A 25,442-nucleotide genomic window follows, 5' to 3' on the forward strand; every position below is an offset into this window, starting at 1 on the left:
TACCTTGGTGTTGCTCTTTTCACGATAGGATGCCATGAGATTAAGACCTTGCTTTCTAAGGATCCTTCTGATCGAAGCGGAGAGTCTTGACACATGTCAGCCACATTTGGCATGAAGTATTGACCTCCGTCTCTGTGGGGCCACGAACCTGTCCATACCCGGCACCAGATGGAACAATCCCCAGGCCGGCGGCATGTCTCTTACCCAAGGCACTTTGTGATTTCCCAGGCTCGTTGTAGGTGCGGCTCTGCTCTGGTGTGCCAGGGAACAGAGCGGGGCACTTGCACACTGCTGCACCACAGGCCTGACGTATGCCAACAATTGTCCAGCCCGGGATTAGTTTTTGTATCCGGTTACGGACTTTATTGCCATGGAGTCGGGTTCGGCACTCTGTGGCAGGCCAGGGATGTTGCTGAAATGCAGTGATTTATGTGTTGCTGAGTGAGAGCAGCAGGTTCAAGCCAGAGGTCTCAGCACTGGAGGGTGGGGGGTGGCGGAGTTAAAACAGTCAGTGCTCCTTTTAAAGGCTTCCTTTCCACACATACTAGGCCCGTATAGTGAAAATAGTGAAACTGTAAACAAGCTGGGAACATTGTTTATGTTTGAAGTAACACTGATGGCAGAACTCACAGGGGACAAGGAAAACTTCCTGAAAATAACTATAACAGTCCAAAGAAATTTACTGTAAACCCATCCAATGTGTGCTTCTTGTATCTCATAAATATTACTTTTTTGTACTGGATAAATAGTTACCGCAGATGAATGGCTGATGCATTTTTCTTAACACGACGATGAAGATCTATTAAAATTTTTCAGAACAGTATTTTAAATGATCAAGTGCCTAGTGAATGCAATAACTATAGCAACCCTGCAACTTCTCACTCAAGATCACTTTCCAGGGCCAACAGAGTCTGTGCTGCTTCAAGCTAATGACACCTGGCTGATCACGGTCTGTCGCCAATGGCAACAAACTGGGCAGATGATTTCAGCAACGATGATATAACAGAAAATGACCTCATTCCTGCAGCTTCTCTGAAGACTCCAAAAGCTTTGAGGATGAAGGGCTGTCAAAACCTGTCAGATTTCTGAAACAGAGAAAAACCTGTGCAACGTGCAAATGGGGGAGTTTTATTTTTCTCCGTCCAGTTTGATATGACACTGTAGCTCACTTGGAAAGTTTCCTTGGAAGGCTTTAAAAATGCCTTCATAGAGATGAATGATAATTACTTGCATGGGTTTGAGTGGAAGATGTAAGTGACCTTTTCAAACCACATGTTTTAACGTGCATAATAATGAAGGTGTAGTGTAACTTTAACCTTTGACCCCAGCTTACAAAAGCTGCATTTAATACCAGGTTCCTGCATTGTTCCTTCTCTTGGTCCATAGATTCATAGTCACAATCACTTTCAGTTTCTTAACCTTAACCCTCCCTGTCTGTGAAAGTTCAATGATGGTCAAACAAAGTTTTCATGATAATTCAACCCCATCCCATCAAAATTTCTATGTAAGCTAAAATGGTGTAAAAAATAGCCTATCACAGCTGAACTGATTTCATATGGCACTGAACCTTCTGCAACTGCAACTTCTGCCCTTCATATTCATAAGCACAGCAGCCTTGCCAATTCTGTGGTTTAATAACCACCATATATATTTTTCTTGTATATCTTGTAATAGCTTTGATTACCTGTAATATCAACAATACGATCAACACTAAAATGATATAAAAGCAGATTATGTAAACTGAAATTAGAAGTGAAACAGCCTGCCTTTAATATGAAATATGATATTCCTGTTAATTACAAAAAACTGTTCAATATGTCATTTGCCAAAATGAGGTGCTGCCCATAAAACAAGAGATTGAAGAGGTAAAATGTTCAGGTCCGATCTATAAGGTGACAGTGATGCGTCTCCTAGATACTGCTGGAGCTGCACGTTGACGGAGGTAACCGATGGTAATCAGGTTAAGGGATTAGCCAGCTTGAAGGCATCGCCTTCGATACAGGACTTTGGAAATACATAATGACAGCTGTAGACTGATGACACCTTGAAGCGGTTGGACAATACAAGCTGGCAATTTCAGCTAATCCTAAAATGCACTCAGTATTTAGTTCCACAGGTGTGCTCTGCTTCAGTCCCTCTGCTTCTTGGGATAGACTCCAGGTTCACTGTAACCCCCCACTGGATAAGCCATTATGAAAGATATTTGGATAGATGTTTTCTCAATGTTATCATCTTAAGTAATAGTTGTATTCTTAGTTTAGAGTCTGTAATGCAGTGCTTTCCAGTGTACTGTAATGGGAACTAACCTTTAGCTTTCTCAAGGCTCACTAAGGGTGGAACTGGCATTTTGTTACTGTGAACAGTACACACCTGACTGCTTTATTGGTTCCTGTATCACTGCAGGCCGTCATGGCTGCAAGGGTGCTGCCTACCATAGACGCCGCTCTGGAATTCTGAGTTGTGCTTATAGCCACAACATAAGTGATACTGTCAACTGTGTAACATGCCCTGGTGGATATTCCCCCAAACCCAGAGTGTCACCTATAAATCCCTAACTCTTCTTGCTGAATTCTCTCCATGCAGTTTTTTTGTAGTTGTCATATTTCTTACTGGGATTTTACAAACTATTACTGCTTCTAAACTGTCCTCAAGATTGTAATTTAAAAAAAAGAAAGAAAAAAAAACAGTAGTTGATGTTGTCAGGTGAAATATGGGTCAGAAATTACCAGGTATGTTCCAGTATATGTGGGTGATGGGCACCAAAGTGGGGTAGATAGGCTTTTGCACAGTGTTGGTTATCATTTCAGATGCAGATATTGTCCTGAGGATTGTTTATGCTTTAAATGAGAGAAGCAGCAGTAGGGCATGTCTGCAGAGAGGTGGGGTCTGGTTGCATGAGAGGGGTCATTTGCATGAGAGGTTTGTCACAGGCCTACGTTTGCGTGACAGGAACAGCTGTCAATGAACTGACTTCATTTTCTTGGATGACATGGCCTCATGTGGGTCACGCAGATACAAGATGCATTTCCATTCATCCATCACCTCAGTGGCCACCGACCCTTTGACCTTTGGATGTTGACCTTCAACCTCTGATGTTGACCCCTTCGTGGAACCTCTTATTTCGCGCTCAGGCATCTCCATTGACTACCTGCCAGGCACCTGCTCTGAGAAATGAAACGACAGGAATGTTACTCCTGGGAGTCCATTGGCCACTTAGACAACAGCCTTGGTTCAATCCCTGAATGGGCCTTGAGTAGGTCGGGTAAACCAATCTCCCTAATTATCTATTGAAAGAACATTCTCTTTTCCTTTTAGAGTCATTACTCTGATTTCAATTGTTGAAAAGTAACATTGAGGGGTTAGAGTAAGAGGGGAAAAAATATATGAAAAGATAGTGTTCCGATTTCATCAAGGTTAATTGCATGGAGGGACTAGATGCCAAATCCAAGTCTTGCATGGCAGGGGGGTTAGAAGCACATTAAGACAGGAAAACATGAAGGATAAGTATTCTCATATGGTGCTCAGTGCAAATAGTTGAATAAGAGATCATAGCCTTGTCTCTAAGTTCACATATGCCCCTGTCCATTTGTGAATGGAGAGCTGAGGGTGCTTCGTGTTGTCTTACTGCTTACAGGAGAATGCCGTTGGGTCTTCAAACTTGAAGATGGTCTAGAGTTGTAGACAACATACTGATATATAAACATATCTTAGTTAGCCACTGAACTGTTCAACATTTCTAAGAAACATTTTTAAGTCAACATGGTTAAATAATGTGAGTAATGTATGCCGGCACCTATAAAAGAATCCCATTCTCAAAACATTTGAAGAAAATGCTGAAAGAGCAAAAATAAATGCTGATAGAGACAAACAATGGATTCTTTAGACAATACATCTATAGAGTGAACTTGTCTTGGAAATGCCTTTCTAAAATACAAATAAAAAGTCTGCAAACAGACAGCGGCGGTTGGCTAGTGATCTGAAGAATGGCAACCTCAGTTTGGCCACTTCATGGATTTAATGTAGAAAAAAGATATTTTAAGTCAAAAAAATCCAAAAGACGTGTGTTGAGCATGGTGGCGTCTGTGCGGAAACACTCAAATGGCCTTTGCTTAAGTGAGTCATGCACCTCAAACATCAATATATATCAGCATGGTTATTCTTTGGATACTGTATTTTGGTGATTTAATCAAGATGTCCTGATCTGGTAATGAGCACTATGGATGGGGTCACAAGCAGGGGGCCAGCTATACATCAGATGGGGCTGCACTTGTAGGAACCTATGTTCCAGCTCCATTAAACCTAAGAAAGGAAGAAGGTGAGTGGAAGGAAAAAAAAAGAAGAGGAGAGACGAAGGCAGCAAATATTCCTCAAAGCGCTCGTGCCACTGGAAATTTAGAATTCAGCACATGCACTTGAAGGGAGAAACCGACAAGGGGTCAAGGTGGAGCGGGTGGGGGTTGGTGTAGCATGGCAAGGTGGAGCGGGTGGGGGTTGGTGTAGCATGGCAAGGTGGAGCGGGTGGGGGTTGGTGTAGCATGGCTAGGTGGAGCGGGTGGGGGTTGGTGTAGCATGGCAAGGTGGAGCGGGTGGGGGTTGGTGTAGCATGGCAAGGTGGAGCGGGTGGGGGTTGGTGTAGCATGGCAAGGTGCCGCTCCACCCATTCACCTCTGTGGAGCTGCAGGTACACACAGTCAGTACTATTTCTCCAAGACAATCAGAGGACTGGAGAAAGTGCAGAGGTCTTGAGACGGAAGTCGGGGGCAGCAGGACAAGGCGAGCTGCAGTGTGACGCCAAGACATAATCCCCCGCCCCCCCCCCCCCCCCCATCTGCTTCCAATTGCTGTCACGAGTCGGGGAATGGAGGAGAAGGTGGGGAGGGGGCTGTTTGAGTGATTCAGTCCCTGCGGAGTATAAGAGAAACTCAAGGAGACAAACTTCTCAAGAGTTTCTCAGGTTACGGTAGTTGCAGCGTTGGAGTCGGCGCGGACGACAAAGGCAGGAGTATTGGAGGAAGTGGTGCTGGGCCCGAGCGCTGCCACCGGCCTTCCTCCACAAAGGCGCTCTCATCACAGACGCAACAATGGCTGTATTCTCTTCCAGTTAGAGCAGTGTGCGCCTGTCCACTTTCAAGCCGGCCTTGAGTGCAAGCTTCCCTGATTAGCCGGCAGATACCGAGTCTCAGGAATCTGGTGGAGGTGATTTAGAATCTAGCCAATTCTCGGTAAACAGGAAGATGTGGGTGGACAGATGGCAGGACCGGACCATGAATATGACCCATTTCATCGTCCTCCTGCATGTTGTCCAAAAAGCATTTAAATGAATCATTCTCCCTCATTTTTCTTTTTCAGATGTCTATAGTATATTCAGTATTTATATTAGTCCTCTTAATTGTGGCAATGTTAGTTTATTTTACATTTTATGGTTAATATTAGTATTTGTTTTTTACTAATTTAATGTGGTTTAATAGTGCCTTTTTAAAACTGCAGTTATAATTCCATATTAAATTCCATATGCATCAAAACTATATAAAAAGTGTTTTACTGTGCATGTGTGTGTGTCTCTCAATACATCATATGTATAATGTGGTACAGGTGCAGATGCTGTGGTGAATTACCCCTCTCAGGTGCTCTGATAAAATCCAGGTGAACAGCTGCATGTCCATCTTCAGTGTGGCTTAATTTATTATGTGATATCCATGCAGAAATGAGCAATTACCTAGAAACCTACAAAGCTCAGAGGGCAGTAATTCTGCCGTTTTAGGCAGCAGTTTTTCTGGTCCTTAGACAACACACACACACACACACACACACACACACACATATATATATATATATATTTATTTATTTGCTTGTTTCTTTGCTGTCAATAATCCCAGAATTCTCTTTTTGATCACTTTGGGAACAGTCTACACATTCATGGCCCTGTCTGTCCCGCAGCACACCAAGGATTTAACAAATGAGCAATCAGGAAATAGACATCAGAACTGGCAGAGCTGGGGTGAACTTTTTTTCTGTAAATGGCCCCTCCCCCTTTATCCCTGATTGGTCAGCACCTTTCTTGCTGAAGCCATCCTTAGATACAGTAGTGGCTGTGGCAGCCTGTCAGTGTGTCGCCGTTGCGTTGACGTCTTTAGAACAGCGCTTGGCTGACCTGACTGGTGACCTCTCAACAAGACAAGCCTCTCGCCGAAGCTGGTGACTGTAGCGGCTGTCAGATGTAAGACTGCAGCTGGCGGAAGGGACAACCCGCTGGTGTGGGCGGCATCCTGGGCAGGACGGGAACTCGGTGATGAAACTGCTTCTTCTGTGACCTTTATACTGGATTGTCTACAGGGAGCCACAGTTTCCAGGAATGAAGGAGAGGTTGGGTAGTACCACTCGGCATCTGACAGCAGTGCAGTGCAGCAGATACCTTACAGCCGACGCTGGTGCAGAACCCAAAATTATCCAAACGCATATCAGTGCTTTCTGGGAAGCTGATCCGGCAAGCAGTCTTCCAAAGACCGCACCAGCTCTAAACTTTACCATGTTTCGATGGTGAAACGTAGTGACATTAAAATAACTATCAGCACTGCTAGTCTGCAATGCGTCAACCAGCTTCCCCTCACACTCGTATGTCACACAAACTCCAAGCAGAAAAATATGTGACGGGGAACACTGTGTTTTTATTTGAATTATTTTGTGCCAGAATTAATCAAGGTCTAGCTTTAGGTGGTACGGAAAACAAAATCTGGTGATAAGCACACTTATTTACTTCACTTATGCCTTATTACAAATCATTACATAGCATTAAATACTGTAGCCTCAGAAAACACAACCCAGCCACTGGTGGCCTGCCCCCCCCCCCCCCCCCCCCAACTCAGAGCTCTTTCCCTGCTGCAGTGCGCATGTTCTCTTTTCGTACTTTCTGCCTTGCGCTGACTCTCAGACGGCTGTCTTTTATTTTCATTCCTCTCCACCACTTTTGTTAAAACCATCTCCACTCCTGTCCCCAAAAAAGTCCACATTCCTTTTTCCCATCCCAGTGTCATGTGGTTCTCTTCCCCAGGGCAAATCTGACACAAGAGTTTCTTCTCTATTGATGTCTTTAGCTAAAGACGTCACAGAAACTGCTTCTAAAACTTCTCTGTGCTTCCGGCTTTGTTACGCCGCGTATAATTGTCAGTGTAAGAATTACTTAAAATGAAAGAGACAACTGAACGGTAACCCTTAGTCCTACGGTGATGACTTCCACTTCCTTATGAGATAAGAAAAGCAACTGCAGGTTAACATCTATGATTTGTTACAAGGATTTCTATGAAAATAGGGCAGCCTGACTGGCCCTACTTCATGGGGAAAAAATAGAGTTTGAATTCTGTTTTGAAATTTATGGCCTGTCATGTAAAGGGGTTTCCCACAAAAAATTTTATGCTCTGACTCTAAGGCAGTGGCAAAAGCCCCAGGGTCCACCGATCAAAACTGAAAGTGCTCACGGTACAGAATGGACCCATGGTTTGAAGGATATAAAGGTTTTAATGTGCTATAGATACCTACTCAGTGATATGTCAGCAGTACCACACATGCAGCAGCATAACCTTTGGGCTCACTGATCCATCCATCCATCTTCCAACTACTTTTCCATTACAGGGTTGTGGTGAGCCTGGGGTGAACATACTATAGGCAAATCTGAGACCAGTTCACCTACCTGCATGAATATGAATCTGTCTATGTAGAGCCACAAGAGGGATTTGAACCCCCATCACAGGTGGTGTGAAATGGTGCTACCCAATCTACCCCTTTGCAGTTCTAGGCCCTCTTCTCCTCTATTTTCTCCTTCTTGTTTCTTCTTAATCATGTATCTCTCCCTTGTTTTATATAAATGTTGAACAGATAGTGTGCTGTACCTCATTGTAACAAATAGGAAGCAGGCAATTCTTGTCTTATATATACAGTCTGATGATGTACCGAGAAAATGTTTTTCACACCCATCTGAATTGGAAAGCAGAGAATATGTAAATTTCCTGTTGAATTGGAAAGTATTTCCATTGCATTAAATCCCTCGTAAATGAGTCGATTTATATCAATTCTTAATGTTGCACTGCAACGGGACGCATGCGACGGAGTGGGATTTGTAACAGCGAGGACGTGTTTGCTAGGGCTTGTCAGGGGACGGCTTCCTCTGTGTGTGCCCTGAAGCTATTGAAACTTGATTTATGCACGTAAGGCTACATATTTCGATCATCAAGTCCCTGTGCAAAGGCTGCCATCATGCCAAGCAGCATTCGTCTCTCGGGGCCACAAATGACTGACGTGCCTCTATTCTCCTTAACTTAAACAGTTGAATAGCTCATGGGCGGAGTATAGATTAATGTGCACCTTGGCCTGAACAACGCTCCATTAAGGGACCTAAAGGAATCTGAGCGACCCAAGCATGCACACAAAAGCGGACATTAAATAAATTAATGCTATAGAAAGGCAAATGTGAGTATTAAATTACTGTCATGTTATAAGGTCAATTTGAGCCAGAAACATAAGCGGGTTAAGGGGGACTACTTACAAAACCTAAGGAAGTGTATTTTTGTTTTCAAGCAACTGAGATAATTAAAATGGAGAGGAGGAAAATGAGAGGAATAGAGTTACGATCAAAGTTTGTATGCACTTGGCTGTGTTTTGTTGGGTTGTACCCCAGGCTGCTGTAAATCAGGCTTCGAGTGAGCCAAAAGTCAGCAGTCTGCGTCTCCAAGACTGTCTGCTCACACCTCCCCCGGAAGGTTCGGGGCAGGCTGGGTGGGCCTTCACTTAAGGTAAGTGAAACCTTTCTTTACAGTGTTTGACACCCTCATTTTTAATTTGCTCAGCATCACCCCCCCCCCCCCACCCCTTTTCTCTGACCAACCAACACTGGCAAATACCCTGACTCTGGAAGGACAGGCAGTCAGCCAGCAGGGCCTCCCCCCAGACCCGGTTAGTCGGCGATCTTTCCGGAAGGTGACGCGATTGCCTGTGTGCTCGCTGGCGGCATCCCTCAGGTACACTCCAGACCTCCCCGCTCACTGCACTCACTGCGCTCACTGCGCTCACTTACGTTTCTTCGCCTCATCCCGCCCTTTCATCTGCCTGTTTTTCATGGCTCTCCTTCTCTCTTTTTTTTCTTTTTTTTTTGAGGTGCTGCTGAACAATGCCTTACACAATGCCGGGAGCAAAAGAAAAATATATACGGGGAACAATCTGTGGAAGCAATCTGGTTAAAGTTTCAAACCGTTTAGCCCATTTTTCCCCTTTCCCTCCATATTCAGGCCCTCTCTTTAAACCTGCTCCCCCCTAAGCAGCCCCCCCTGGCAATATCCCCACATCCCTTTCCTTAGGATGTAAGACTTGAACCCCCCAGTCATGTATTGCATTCACAAAAAGGGTCTGGGTTATGGCAGCATCACAAAGGGCTACGGACCTCTCTCTGCTGCGGTTCAGCACACGGGTTGACGCAGGGGACATGGGGTGTTAATACTGCAGGCTCAGCGAGGGAGCATGAGGCGTCTTCAGGTCCTCCCACGCGTCCTTCCCCAGTAACGGCCCCCTCCGGACTCCCGGTCGGGAAAGTGTGCATCAGCGTGCGAGCCGCCTCATGCAGACCCTCGGAAGAGCTTCCCAGGCACTTCCTGTCTAAAACAAGGAGCCCCGCCCACTACACCCCCTTGCTGACCTGAAAGCCTCTATTGGCTTTTCCCCAGACATAGTGGGTATATGTGACCGTGCGGCGGAGCGCCGGCGATTTGCGTCTAAAGCCGATGCGTTTTGGCTTCGTTAGCTGTGAATACGGCCGAGCGCGTGACATATTAGGTGTGGCGCGGGAGCTGCCGGGCGTGCAAGAACAACGGCGGCTCTTCCTGTCTCTAATAAAGAACATTTATTACGCAGTATGTTGCGGTAACAAGCGTTTGAAATGAGCGGGAAACGCGCCCAAATGGGGCATCTGGTGTCAATGACGGCCTCATTATCAAATACAGCTATGCAGCTGCAGACCGACTCACAGAACCTACTCCAGGGGACGTGTATAAATCGAGTGCAGTGAGAAAAAAAAAATCACTGTGCTGTTGTTCACACGGCTTCATGTGTATTGCATCTCACAGTGAACATTACATCCTAAGCAAGAGTCAAGGCAGATTTACTCCTTTAGCAAAGTGTTCTTAATCATTTACATTTTGTGTGATGATTATTAAAATAATCTTTTTATTATAGAAAATAATAACTGTGATGTTGTTTTATTTGGCTAGTCATCCAGGGTGTGATATTTTTCACTAAAACTGTTTTGTGGTTGTGAGTATGGAGAACATGTGAGTGAGCTGAAACCGGGAAGCATGTTTCGTGTTGCGTGTGTGTCACCATGGCTTAGCATGTCTTGGTTTAATATGTGTGCAGCTCTGGAGTCCTGCAGGTTTAAGGGAATGTGTTTCAATTAGCACCTGCTTTTCACCTGGAACACCTAATTACTTCAAATAAAGCTGGAGGTACTGTGAAGAAAGAAAAAAGAAAAACTGAAAGCCTTTTGGTCCTTGAAGACCAGCGTTGGACTGTATTAATATAGATGATAGGCAATTAAAGAAAGAAAAAAAGCAATAAATACACATTATGAATTTCACTACAAGAAGTACACTAGAATCTGTGTCTGATTTTAAGTTTAATTCTTTTTGGGTTCATGGCAATACAATGATCCGTGGCTGCAGTGGAGAGGCGTGAGTCTCAAACGTCACTTTGATGGAAAGTTTCCGCTAAGCAGCTAAATCGAGTAACATTATACCGCAGCCTGATGGGACAGCTGTGTGTTTTTTTGTTGTTGTTTTATATCATAAGCGAAAGAAAACAAACCCTCCGCACTAATATGTCAGGAGCCTAGAGAACTCGGAAAAGGTACGGTGGAGGGCCTGCAAAGCAAGGCGGCCCAGTCTGCCATTGGCTGCAGGCAAGTAATGAAAACAAATGGCGGCTCTTATCCCCTCCGGAGCCGAGGAGGAACTTAGTCATCAGGCTAATTTTACTCTTGTCTGGCCAAGAGGCTCCATTTCCTCGGGGTGTTTTTGCAAACACCAGCCCCCCGAGCCGGTGAATGATGGATGCGGCAGCCTGATGGCCCAGGTGGCAGATGCTCACCCTGTAACTCAAACCCTAAACCTGACCTCCTGGTGCCCCCTCACACTCACAGCCAGGCCTGCCTCCTCTCCCGCCGGCCCAGCATCGCCCGCTCCACTCGCTGCTACCGTTCACCTCCCGAAAAGCAAAGGACCGCGGTGGTCCCCTTGGCCCCGGCTTTTGTGAGCTTTTGGAGATCTGATCATGTGAAGCATTTGATTGCTCCCTGAACCTTGCCGTCACAGTACAGTGATCCCCCGCCTATTGCGGAAGTTATGTTCCATCAGCGATAGGTGAAAATCCGCGATATAGAAAGACCATATACATAAACATTTGTAAATAAACATTTTTTTAATAGTTTAAGCCTTAAAATACCACATGTAAACTTATTAAAACACACTTTGTAAACACATATGATATGTGGATGTCAGGCTAAGGATATGAGTAACATAATAATAATAATAATTAGTAATATGTAATGTGTATATATATATACACAAACACACACACACATCGCAGAGAACTGTGATGCGTCGGGGAAAAATCTGCGATATAGCGGGGGCACGATAGCTGAACCGTGATATAGTGGGGAATCACTGTAATGGTCTAGGTGAGACAAAAAGTGTGTCAGCTGCATCTGAGAAATGCAGAAACACAAGTACTTGCAGCAGGTCTGCAGCAGGTCTGCAGCAGGTCTACGTAACTCTTACTGGTCTCGCAGTCTGTCCATCTCCTCTTCAGCATCTATATTGCTAATGCAAAACCACTAATGACGCACAATCTGCCCAATATTTACAAAACAGCCAATTGCAAGAAAAAAAATATATATTTAAAAGTTTTACTTTGGCAGAACCTATGTTAATTCCAATTTGTGTTTCACAAAGGGAACGATGAAAAGTTTTATGTAATATTTATTTGAATCTTATTATAATAAGATAATACAAGGCTGCCCTTGGAATGAAAAAAGTTTAATTATAATAATATAATATTATAATTATATAATAATTATAATAAGTATAATGTAATCATAATGATGTTTTATTCTTCTTTTTTGTTGTTGGGTATCTGGAGAACCCAGACAGTCTCATTATGGGTGTGCGGCTTCTCTGTCCAAATATTAAGGTTCACATACTTCAGAGAGTAGCACTGTTTTAAAGAACTGTCTCAAGGTCAGCTTTGCCGTGCATTTTTAGCACTTATCTGGAGTGCTTTCCATCCGTCACAAGCCCAGTCTGGATGAAAGTGACTTGGGCTCATGTTTATAGGACTCAGGCTGAAGCGTGTGTTTACAACAGCCCCCCGGTGAAAAGCGGGAACATTAAAAAGCAATTAATATGTGGAAATGCATGAGGGGAGGATTTGGGGACATCTCCAAGGAGGACGCCTCGACCACTAAAGCAGCTCAAATATGCCGCAAAGACAGGAAAACAGCTTTTAGTGTGACTCCAGCCCGTCCCAGAAGAAGTGTGATTGACAGGTGCGGGATCCCAAACAAAGGCCACTGGCGGTCCTAATAATCAATGTGACACAGGCACACCAGCCACGCACTGGGAGCTCCCCCCCGGCTCAGCCCGCCCCAGCTGACTGGCGTTCCCTCCACACCAGCCGCCAATCCCAGACATTTTGAGGAAACCTTAACCTCTCTGTCAGAGGAACTTTTTTCGCTCAGATGGCCGTTAATTTCACCCGTTAATTTCGTTGCCTTGTCACGTGATCCCCTTAATAGAGGCACTGCAGAATCTGTAAAGTGCATGTCACCGTGCCAGGATACTGTTGAACGACTCATTACGTGAAACCAAATGTAGCATGTAATCAGCATCTGATTAGGATTTAGTCGTTTCTGCACTCTTCCTGCAGCGATTCAGGAACCTCACTTTTCATATCCACGCAGACCTTCAGGAAATGGCACAATCAACTTAATTATCACACTAAATAAAAATGAGTGGTTTCCATTCAGTTTTCCTTCCACAGTTACATCAGAAGTGATACAAATGTAGAAAGAAGACTTTAAAATAAGCATCACTTTGGGTGCTGCTGAGATGTTTCTTTATCTCTTGGTGGTCCTCAGGATCTAGACCAAGGTGAAACTTTTCTTTGCCCATAACAATAAAAAAACACAACATAATCCTTTGAGGCCACAGTTCCAAGACCATTGGCATTAACCTTGGATGAAGAACACAGTAGCCGTGAATGCCACAAAAACACGTTTTGGAAAGAAGCAGGCAGCTATTGTTGGGGAAAACCGAGAGACATGGCTATTCAGCGCAACCTTTGAATGAGTCCAATGTCCTCATTAACTGACTGTAACAGCACAGTTTAGCTGACAAATGCCATGGCAGCATCCGGATACAGGCAGATATTACAGGCTACAGAACAGTGGCGAAAGGTGCAAAAAAGGTTCTAATTCACAATAATTCACAATCACACTGCATCACTTTCAAACACAGGTTTGCACATGAGAACTAATTGTGAAAATATATATGGAATTTCGTCTGAGAAGAGCCATACTGAAAAAAGAGAAAAAGTCATCTAGACATCAATGGAAAACTAGTCAAGGTCCATTATCATTTCTCCAAATACACGGTCATTCCTGGACATGTATTGTTTCTATACTTAGTATTTAACCTTTCATTTACCTACCTGCCTGGATTACTGGCAGTTGAACGATTTACTGTTACCATACTGATCCTGTAAAATTTTAAGATTGTGTAAGAATTCTGCATTCTATGTATGAGCAGCAAGTCTGCTAATAGTTTCAATAGTTACCAAGATGTCTGTAACATAAACACATTAATGCACGTGATAATAAATATTGATTACAGCAATCAACTAGCCAGAGTGAGAGAGCATATATTAAATGTAATGAAATACTTACCCTGGTATAGATTTATATACATACGGTTATTTTGAATATTCACGGTTTTTATCCATTTAATTTATAGATGTTGCCTTTGTTTTATTTTTAAAACTGTTTAAGTGAGTTGTACAGTACATTTTGATTGCATAGTTATGTCTTGGAAGCACATTTCAAACCATTTGTCAAGCCATTTGCCCAGTTTTGCAGGCTGACCTCCAAGCCGATATAACATGGTGAATTTTTAATAGATGAGTTTGAGTTCTTCCCACAGCTGTTCCTAAGGATTCTAGGCAGGACTGAGCCACTCAAGGACATTCACTTTATTATTATTCATAAGCCACTTAGAAGAGTGGATCTGTTTGCATTGTGTATTAAAGGCCACCAATATCATGCTAGAACTGGGCAGATGTAATGAGCAAGAGGTTTTCTTCTTGGCCATCAGCATTACCCATAGCAGTAACTCTCTAGACTCTGCAGGACCCTTAGTCATTCTCGATGGAGAGTATGGTCTAGCTGTCAAGTCGATTCAGCTAACAGAGGGGGATGTGTAGGAATCGGATGTCCTGATGGTGGACCAGTCCATGGAACGGCTGGAGTTCCTCCAGAAGACTGGAGAGGTTGCTCCCTGGTCTGCTGACTATAATGTTTTCGTTTGGGTTACATCACAGTGTGGTGAGACCTGAAGTCTGAGGCCCCGTGTGAGGTGGAATCCCGTTAAAGCAAACAACTGGTGCTCAGCTGGCACAAGCTTAATGACCGTCCCTTTCCAAAAAAGGGATGTCATTAGCATTGTTGTCAAGCTCTGATTTGCTTCCTATTCTAAGCATATATGGCCTCAGCATGGCCCCAACATGGCTGCGGCAATGGAGGGGTCAGCAAGAGGCCACTTTCATCTTCCTTTCGTTACACCAGCAGCTCCCGTTTAATGGCGGGAAGCTGGAAGGAAACGCAGTGGAAGGCAGCCCGAGTCGCATAGAGCGGAATCCATCACGGCCACATCGGATCAAGGGTTCATGCGCTTGGAAAAGTTACACGTTTCAGCTGGGACACGAGCCGCCGGCCCAACACCATCACCGCCACCGCATGTGTGGTGGTCCCCACCTACAGTAACACCCACCTAGCTGTGAAATTCGAGGCGGACATGCATCCGGGTGATCGTCTCGGAGCTTCCTCAGGGGTACCTTCTACCTGCTAAGCCACCTGCTTGGCTCACACTGTGTGGTCATTTTTTGTTGGCCAGAATAATTTATAATCTATATATACTGTGAAATACAACCTTGAGTGCAGGGACTTTACACGTTCCTATGCACTGCAAGTCCCAGACTCACCACATTGCTGAACTGGATATGCAGTGTGCCTGATGAATACAGTTCTTACTAAAATAAATCATCAGTGTAAAACAGTTTAGCTGTTTTTGTGGCCCCACCCCCCCCACCCCCTCCACCTCCTTCTCACAGAAATGTGTCAGTCTTAAGAGAGGATTTCAACAGCTTCATTCATGCTGCCCGGTTATAATCGCAGCGGTATTATTTAGATAGATATGTAATGTGTGTGATTATGATTGTGTATTTGTCAGCCTATTTTCTAAAAGCGTTGCAGACAATGTGCCTAATACAGCAGGGAGGTGGATCTGTGCCAGAAGATTACATAAACTTCCTCACATAACTCCAAGGCAGCTCCTTGTTTTTGACATTAACATCCCTTTTCCTTTCAGAACCGGGCCTGGCCCCAAAAATAACAAAGAAACGTTCCTGAATTTGGGATGCAAGTGTCAGGGCTTCCTCGTCCGAATCTGAACTGACTCTAATGTAGTTAAAGCTCAGCTGGGAACTCCGAAATGACTGCTTTGTATCCAGGCGGCTCAGCATCCATCAATTCCTTGGTGCCTTTGTAGGAGACGTATTGGCCTGTGATATATCCTGAGTTGCTTCACTATTCTCTGCATATTTGTTGAGGTCAAGTGTTGTTTTGTCAGTAAATCTGTCTGGTGATTCTCCACTCAGAAGCCGGGTCACTTGCCGCAAACGAATCCAGAGTCACTCGCTGTGGTAATCTTGTCCTGGGACGCCCATATAGGACTTTCCGTTTGAGTGCTACTCGCCGCTCCTGGGTCGTCCTGCGACTTCAGCGAAGCATATGGGCACCACGACGTCCCCCATCCCGGCGCTGTTTGAAATCCATTCTCATCACCGTGCCTGCCATTCCTCGCAGTCTGGCCACAAACACATTGCGGCCACTTGATATGTTTGGATGAGGACTTGGGGATGAACATTATCGTGTTTTCTGAGTGAACATCTGGTGAGGGTAAAAGGTTACAGTAAGGAGCCTAACCCCTCACAGAATTCCTTTCAGTAGATAAATCACCAGCAGGTCATTGTGAAAAAGGGTTTTGTGTGTGTGTGTGTGTGTGTGTGTCAGGGACGGGAGGGGCCAAGGCATTAACTTGATCTGGGCTGACGTCACTGAGCTTAAGTTTTTTGATCCAGGCCGCCTCTTGTTCATGTAAACCATGTTAGCTTACAAGTCAATCTACATCTGATAGGCCTTCCGCTGTTTTGTCCGCTGATTTATCCTCTTATGCCCATTCACACACAGCTCTGTGCACAACGGAAATTCGTAGCCAATTGTGAGTATTGAGCAGTATTTCACTGCCGACTGTGAATCTGACACTTTGAGTGTTGACGTTAACAAAACATGCTGATGATCATCATAACTTATATTTTCGTTTTTTTAGAAGATGATCTGAGTGCTTTTCATCAGCACAGGAAGACGCGATGAATACCTGTTCATTATGCAGAAATAAAAGGGGCCCTGAATGGAGCCGGTGTCAGGGGACGTGAGCGTCGCTCCTCTCTCATTCACTGCATGCGGTCCCGGAAATCGTCCCGGCTCATCCTGAAACACGGAGTGACAGCGAGCTGGAGGCCTTCCCAGAAGTACAGAGCTCAAGGCTGAAAGGGGAGCCACCAGGACACCCCCCCCCTCCCCCCACCAACCATGGAGCAGCCCTCCCCATAGTCAGAGGCAGCCTAGGGCCATGTCCCTATGCTGTGTATTTAGGAAATGAAGGAGACAGGAAGTAATGCCCACTTACAAACCCGTGGTGTGACTTTGTCACCTGTGTCCGCTTTATCATCTGTGAAAATATGGTACATGCTTCAATCACATGGCATCTCCTCTGCCTTGTTAACACTTCAGACCGGATCCAGGCTGAAAATGTCAGCGTTTGCTGCGTCTGCTGTTTTTCAACAATAACGAATCAGGGGTCAGTGCCGGCTCAGGGGAAGCTCTAAAGGAAGTGATGTGGAGGTTCAGTGGTGCTACCTGGAAGAGGGCTGGTGATAAGCAGGCCAGGCTGCCTTGATTGCCTAATAGGAAGCTTTTTTTGGAAATGTTTTGCACTGACCTAAGAAAGCTTCACTTTCTTCGTCCCACACTTGATTTAATCCAATTAGCTCCATCCAGACTTGGCATGGGACACAGCTGGCCAGGCTGGGCCGGGGGTATGGCTTTCCGGGCTGGGCCGGGGATACGGCTGGCCGGGCTTGGCCGGGGATACGGCTGACCTGGCTGGGCCGGGGATACGGCTGGCCGGGCTTGGCCGGGGATACGGCTGACCTGGCTGGGCCGGGGATACGGCTGACCTGGCTGGGCCGGGGATACGGCTGGCCTGGCTGGGCCGGGGATACGGCTGACCTGGCTGGGCCGGGGATACGGCTGGCCTGGCTGGGCCGGGGATACGGCTGACCTGGCTGGGCCGGGGATACGGCCAGCTGTGGGGAGTCACGTGTTTTTCTCCTGTTGTTTCTTCCATTCTTATTTCTACACAAAAAGAGGAGTTTCTGTTTGATTTTTAATACTTAAAAATACATGATTATTATTATTATTAACAACAGCAATAATAATAATTATTGTTGTTGTTGTTATTCATGTGTTTAACCATTCAGGGTGTCCCCTGTCCCATGCCCTGTGCTTTTATCATTTATTATTATTATTATTATTATAATTTTAAGATTACTGAACTAGACTGAAACCCAGGGGAAAAACCAGGGCTCAGTGCTTTAGAGATCAGAAGTGTTCAGGATCTTAGCAGAATTGTACAGTCTGTCTGCAGTCTGCTTCCCTCTGATAGTTGACACTGTCAGCTTTTAAATCAGGGTGGACTGGGGGTGCACGGAGGTGAGAAACGAGACTCAGGGTGCAACGGGACATTTCGCAGCACAGCACAAGGAATTGCCCGCATTTTTCTCGGGCCTCAGATCTCTCATAAACACAGGAATGCAGCCGCGTTCGTGGCGCCGGGTGCAGCGCCCCTTATAGCGGCTTTGGCGGGGTTACAGGTCCACAGGACCGCCACGGCAGTTCGGTCTCCCCCCGCCATGTGGTTCCGTGCGGCACATGGCACCAACCCCCCCGCAACAGAGAGCTGGAAGGCGAAAGGCTGATGCGCCACTTTGTGGACCATCTCAGAGCAGACAGGGGTGTTGCATCTGCAGCACAAAATGGATGCTTAGCCGACTGCATCCATGGCAGAGGTGTTTCATCTCGCTTAGGGCAGACTGTAAAACCGACGTCCTCTCTGCGGCTTGGTGCCACATTCCTCCGCAGTCTCACCAGTGGTATTCAGGACAATTATTCCACAGAAAATAAGCGACTAGCCCACAATGTGATTACTTTGATTTTGACTTTGATTGTATAACTACAGTCTAAGTCAAACTGTAAATATAACTAATATATGTTTCCAGGTTTTTTTTCTGCAAGTACTGTTTTTGCCGACTTTTCAGTTGTTTACATTTTTTGCACTGAACTGAACTGACTAAATATGTTTTCCACTTCAAAAACCAATACAAAATGAGTGGAGAAGCTTCTCTCTGTTATTGGAAAACATGTTTGGTATAATAATCTATCTGTCTACTTGTAGGCCTCAAGCCTTCCATTTATATGCAAAATTTTACATAGGTGTGTGTGGCTCTGCTACTATTTGTCTTCATACTGTCCAATAATATCGATGAAACATTTTAATCTAGGTTAATGTTACATGCTAGCACTGAAAGAGTGAATGTCAGAGTCATGGATGATTATATTGATATATAATATATCCCTGTCCTTGTGTTTCTGTGTTTTCACTTCTGATGTCCAAGGACTGTTAAGTTCTGCTGGAAAGACTATAGAGTCTCGGTGGTTCCATTACTTTCTAGGTTTAGTTATAAATCATTGAAATTCTCCACCATCAGGTGTGGGGTTCCTCAGGGCTCAGTAATGGGCCCACTAATGTTCTCCTGCTATATGTTGGCCCTTGGGGAAGTTATTCGCAAGCGAAATGTTAATTACCATCAATATACTGATGCCACACAAGTCTGATAGAGTGAAATATTTCAACTGTCTCAGCTCAGAACTGAATGTTAAGATCATAAAAGACTAAAAGACACAGAAAATCAACCCGCTGAACTGCAATAAGACAGAAAAGATGCCAGTAGTCTCTGTTACTTAGACATCCATTCTTTCAGCTGAATCTATATGGCTTTCATGCATGTACCTCAGTAAAGTACCTTGGTGTTGTAGTTGATGAGAACAGTTGGCTCTTATATTAGAAATATATCTAAAGTGTCTTTCTTTCATCTGTGAAAAATAGCCAAGGTCTGAAAAAGCTGTCTATGAATGATGTGGAAAAGCTGGTCCGAGGATTCATGACCTTGGAACTAGATTATTGTAATGCTCTGCTATCTAGCTGCACAAAGGCTTCTTTTAAGTGTCTCCAACTGGTACAGAATGCAGCTGCAAGAGTTCTTAAGAGAACTAAAATGCATGAACAAATTAGCCCTGCACTTGATTGCCAACATTAGCTGCCTGTCAAATTTAAACCAGAATGTAAAGATAAATTTAGATTATAGTATATCATATAAATTAAAAAATCCACTTCTCACATTTACAGCTTTGAACAGTCTTACATTGATGTGTCTTAAGGATTTACATTTTCCAGACAATCCAGTCCCTTTGTTCTCAAAATGCTGGTTGCCTTGTACTGATAAAACTGATACAGTGTCACTTTTCAAATATTTAAAAACATGCTTAGTCTTTAAGTAAGAGTAAAAAACGTCATCTTCATCATCTATTTCCTGCAGCTAAAATTGCAAACTCATGTTGCGGTGTTCATCAGGGCAGCCCATGACTGACATAAGCACAACTCAGGTAGACAAAACTACAGAAAACCACCAAATAAATAGCTCTTTAATAAACATATTTTATTCATACATTTTTTGTTCTGTGCTCTCATTTTTAAATTTTATGGATTATCATTGCTAAAGGCATTTCCCCCCTCAGTCGGCAGTCAGGTTTTTTTTAAATCATTTGTTCATAATGTATATCCAGTGAGTGATTTGGGGATATTGTCTGGCTCAGTGGGCTAAGCCTCTGTACCTGTGATCTGAAGATCACCGGTTTGAGCACCAGCCTTAGCAAAAGAGTTCCATGTCTGTGGGCCCTTGAGCAAGGCCCTTACCCCCCCCCCCCCCCAGCCTCATGAGCAAGGTAGGCGGCTTCACTGTGCTTTCCCAGGCTTGCCGTTGTCTGTATGTCTGTCTCATGGACAGCAGTATGGGGTGGGTGAAAGGATTTTCCCACAGGCATAAATAAAGTATACTTCATTCATTATTTAATATAGGAATATGTCTGCCCGTATTGAGTATTTTTTAGTTTCATTATTCATGATTCTGAGTCCTGTTGTTCTGCCCCCACAGAAATGTATCATTTCCTCTTTGTTGTAGAGAGTCATGCTCAGATCTGTTATAAAGAATGATACCATAAGAAGCCTTAATTTTGTTTGGGGTGTTAAACCCCTTTGCAGGGCAATTTTCATGTAGGATCGCTCAGGGATTTCAGCTTCCCCAAATTCATTTTTATTGCTCATCTTATTATTATTATTGTTGTTGTTTGTTGTTTTGTTTTTGTTGTTATTTCACAATTATATACTGTGATTGAAATATGTGAATTAAATCGTGACTACTGAAGGTTTGTCAGATTTAAAATATACATATAAAATTTATTTGAAATGTATTTTTTGTTACTTATTTTATTTTTATGTTTCTGGGAAAATTTTTTATTGTTTTGTGGATCTGTGCCCATTTCTGGAAGGTCATGGGTTCAAAAGCCATGGCTGGCAGAGTAATCATATCACCACTGGGCCATTGAGCGAGGCCCTTAACCCCCAGCCGCTCCAGGGACACTGACTGACCTGCTCACTGATCCTCACTTGCATGTTGCTTCAGACAGAAATCTCTGCTAAATAAATAAGTTTAAATGTTATATAACTTTACTTCTAATGGAGTGTTTTATTATAATTTCACCTAAACATTTTAAAACACTTGTGTCCTACAATGAAATGCCATATGTTTCATGGGACACTAATTGGAACATCTACACTTTTTATTATATATATATATAAATACGACAGTATATGTGTGTTTTTGCTTTATGCTTTTTTTCTCATTCGGAGATGGATGGCTCCTTAGCCCACCTCCCAGTAGCTGCTTTGGGTGTCTCCCGTGTGCCTGATAGACCCGCCCACCTTGTGTCTTGGCCTGAAGCTCACATCCACTGCTGGATCTTAGCGCCGTAAATGAGAGGAACAGCCTCTCCGCCCCCTGCTGAGAGTAATCCTTAACCTGCTGGGTGGACGATATGGAGCTCCAGTGTGCTCTCACAGGAGGCATTCTTCAATGTGCCTCTCAGCGTCCCTCAACCCCCCCACCCTCCCCAACTGTAACATGAATGACCCATTTATCAGAACAGCTAGGGACAGACAAACCTATGGCATGGTGCCAATACTGGGGTGGAACTTAAGAATTTTTGCTATTAGCCAACTGGGCTAGTTCAGTAAGAAATATAGTCCGACATGCAATTTTTTTTTACTAGCCAGTGGGCTAATATTCAGTTTTCTGTACTTGACCTTCATCTATGCCCTTTGTAGGGCTTTTTACCGGTATTGGTCTGTCCCTGCCTTTGTAGCCCACATTACCTTTTTCCAGGTTTCTTCATTGTGCTTCACTGTGCTTCACTGTGTAATGTGTTGACACCCATGCCTGCCTGCTGACGACACCATGCCTGCAAATACCCGTAGTGGGTGTGAGCATAAGCGATATCCGCACTGGATTTCCGACAGCCCCCACACCACCCCTCTGTTAATGACAGGCATGTCTGCACCATTTTCTGAAAGGAGTCACTGGGGGTGGGCAGTGTGTAGCACAGGTGTCAGGACCTGATTAATGGCATATGCCCCACCCCCCACCCCCCCACCAGGCACCTCAGCACTGCTCAGAAACCTTCAATGCCTTTGCCATGTCTGCGAGAAGCTAGGCTGGCGACCCATTAGCCTGGGAACGCTGGACGACCGCTAACAGATGGGAGGCCCCAGACAAATAATTCTTTGCCTCCAGGCCGCTGCAGGAAGGGCTTGGAAACGCGCTCCATGGCTCTGTGGAGACATCTCTTACGGCCCTCCGTCCAGTTCATCGCCAAACTCCCAATGTTCTGCCAGGAAAGACTGGGAGGGCCACGTGGGGACTTTCTCCATGGAGAGAGATTTATGAATGAGGAATGCTGGATGCTCCGCGACTCTTCCGCCAACTGCGGTCCCCTTACAACGAGGCCCGTGACTCATGCCGAAATACCTGCAATTCTGAGCCACGCATGGGGATGCCAGTGACCTAATGGCTTAACAGTAATTAATCAGCTTATCTCGCTTCACTGTGGCTGGCCAAGTTTGCAAAGTGCACCTCTACAATCAAGAGGTAAATATTGAGACAAGTGCTTCACGTTTCAATGTGGACGGGCCACCACACTTTTTTGCAAAATCAGCGACGTACCCCCTCCACGACTAGCCAGAGACCCCAGGGGAGAATGTTCTTCATTAAGCTCCCCGTGACTGGTTACCCACCTGATTTTTATAGTCATGTCAGGAGTGGTGATATTTACAATACTCAATTAAGTTTTTTGGAAGAATATTTTTTAGGGTTCAAGATATGTCCATAAACTAGTTCTTGCTGAGAGGGTGTGTCTGATGTTTGTTGGCTTGGAGGAGCAGATGGGAATTTTCTCGGTGTAGCGGTTCATTGTACGTGCCCAAGCACATAGCCCTGTCGGAGGGATGAACAGCAACCTTTCTTGGAGATCAATTTTCACGTCACCTTTTTGGATATTTCTTGTCTTTGTTTTAGCGGGAGGCAGAATTCGTGTAGCCTTTTCATATTCTCGGTTATTCTTCTTCATTGGTGTGCTTTTCATGCTCTCCGAGTATCATGTGGGTTTCTGGGTAGTCATGCAGCTGGGTGAAGCAGCGTCTCTAAGTCACACACAGAGGATGAGTGTGTGTCCTGTGATGGACTGGCATCCCGTTCAGGGTGTATCCTAGCCTTGTGCCCTGTGCTGCCTTCGATGGTTACAAGCTCATTCATTTATTTAATAATTTAAAAAAATGTGCATTCAGTGTTGTGTTTTGTTAAAATAACCATTAGAATATGGTTGTTCTTGTGCATGTAATATGGGAATTAGTTTGTATCTGTGATGTATCTGTGATGTATCTGTGATGTATCTGTGATAGCTCAAAGAATGTATGAGATGTTCTGAACACAGGAACTTCTGTAGCTGGTTTTAGAGGGGGTGTGTTCAGTAGGTGTTTGTGTGTGTGTGGGAGGGTGCGGAGTATGCACAGCTGTTGCTCTTCTGTCGACTAATAAACAGACAGGCTTGAGTCAGCGTCGGTGTCACTGCGCCCAGGGAGCGCGCAGGAAACCCGAGACACAGGGGGTCCAGATTTGCAGGCACAGCTGGGGCTGTTTAATCAAGACGTGCGGCGGCGACAACGACGACGCCGCCAGGGAGGGGAGGTGAGGTCGCGGCCCACAGCAGGGTGGGGGGGTGGGCAGGGCATTGTTACATGTGTACTACAGGCAGAGGGAGGCTGGAAAGCAGTGTGGAGGAAATGAGATCAGAGACAGAGGGTTGCAGTGGATGAGTGTGGGGAGGGACAGGGGCGAGACACAGACCTTTAAGGGGCGGGGGGGGGGCTGCTTGGCATATTTTGGCGTGAAGACTTGGGATGAAGCCAAAATTTGTCTCAGCATGCAATTCCACAAATTATGTTTGCAGTGGTGTAATTATGGTAAATTTTACCGCTAAATATTCCCTGCCAGTATCCAAGTGACTAAAAAGATGTGGTCCTGGACATCATAAGATGTCAAGCCCCCTTTGAGAAGCCCACACGAAGCCAGCACTCAGTCTGCTCTGCCAAATGTAAAAGTGTTGTGTGTGAATGCGCTTGGGTTTGTTTGTGAGCTGATGTGAGTGTTTGAATGCTTTAATAATAATATCTTTTATTTATACTGTGCCTTTCATACACTCAAGGATGCTTTCCATTTCAACAACAATTTAACAAGACAGTACAAGATACATGCAAGAAGACGAACAATATTCATTGGAGAGATGTGTTTTTAGCAGGAGCTTGAGATGGATAATAGATTTTTCCTCACGAAGACTGAGAGGAAGCGCATTCCCAATTTTAGGGGCTGTTACACTACATGCCCCCCACCCCCATAGTTAATAACCTGTGTTTATGTACAGTGTGTAAGTTGTACAGTGTGTATTCTTGTGTTCTCTGAAGGGAAGACCAGGATCACTAGTGGAGGGGCTTCCTGATGGCAGGTTAATTCACGCACAGGTTTGACAGATTCTGAAACATCAGAACATTGGTTCGGATGTCCCTCAACATCCTGTTTCACACCGTTCCTTCCCTGGCGGCGATTAACAGTGATTAGCATTGGTCGTTTGCTTGTTTAAGGTTTTACCAAGACCACTCAGCTGTTCTAAGCTTTGGTCTGTTGGCCCAAAACCCAGACACAGGCCTGATTAGCACATGGGATTCAGGTTTAATTCAAAATTCTGCAAAAACTAAGCCTATGGAAACATTATAAAATTATTTAGTTCTCAAATTTTTTTGCCATTTCCAGAGACTGTATTGAGCATCTGGGTGTTTTTTTATGCCTGATAGCCACATGCTGGCTGAATGTTGGCTCTGGTGTCACTTTCTCCATGTTGTCAAGCGATACGGTTGCTGGATTTCGACGCCGAATGAAGAAATAGGCAGATGAGACCGGCTCTGTAAACCCCACACAAGGAAAGGCCATTATGATCTATATGTGGTATTTTTTATTGCAATTCATCTGATTTCGCTTGATAGGTCTCCTGTCTTTTTCTTTAAATGCATTTTAGATCAGGAGATTCACTTACTCTGCCGGCTTGTTTCCTGGATGTCGTGTGCATGAAATTTGATCTGACACCAATATGGGTAGTACACGGCGCATGCCCCCCTCCCCCCCAGAAATTGACGTGCAACATATAATCAAGACATGCAAGGAGACAGGGGAAGGACACTCTCTCTGCCATACTTCTGACAGACCCCTGGGAGGGGGTGGGGGCATGTCGCCATCTG

General features: G+C 44.7%; 1 long non-coding RNA gene across 2 annotated transcripts in view; it reads left to right on the forward strand.

The window, feature by feature from the left end:
- LOC111847469 (uncharacterized) overlaps positions 1 to 4,421 on the forward strand; it is a 28,785-nt gene extending 24,364 nt beyond the window's left edge. For both annotated transcript variants that reach the window (XR_002839115.2, XR_002839114.2), the window contains exon 3: positions 29 to 4,421. This is a non-coding gene — a long non-coding RNA (uncharacterized lncRNA). The remainder of the gene's footprint in view (positions 1 to 28) is intronic.
- Positions 4,422 to 25,442: the final 21,021 nt, after the last annotated feature.

The sequence above is a fragment of the Paramormyrops kingsleyae genome, chromosome 7 (genome assembly GCF_048594095.1).
Source record: "Paramormyrops kingsleyae isolate MSU_618 chromosome 7, PKINGS_0.4, whole genome shotgun sequence".
Taxonomy (NCBI): domain Eukaryota; kingdom Metazoa; phylum Chordata; class Actinopteri; order Osteoglossiformes; family Mormyridae; genus Paramormyrops; species Paramormyrops kingsleyae.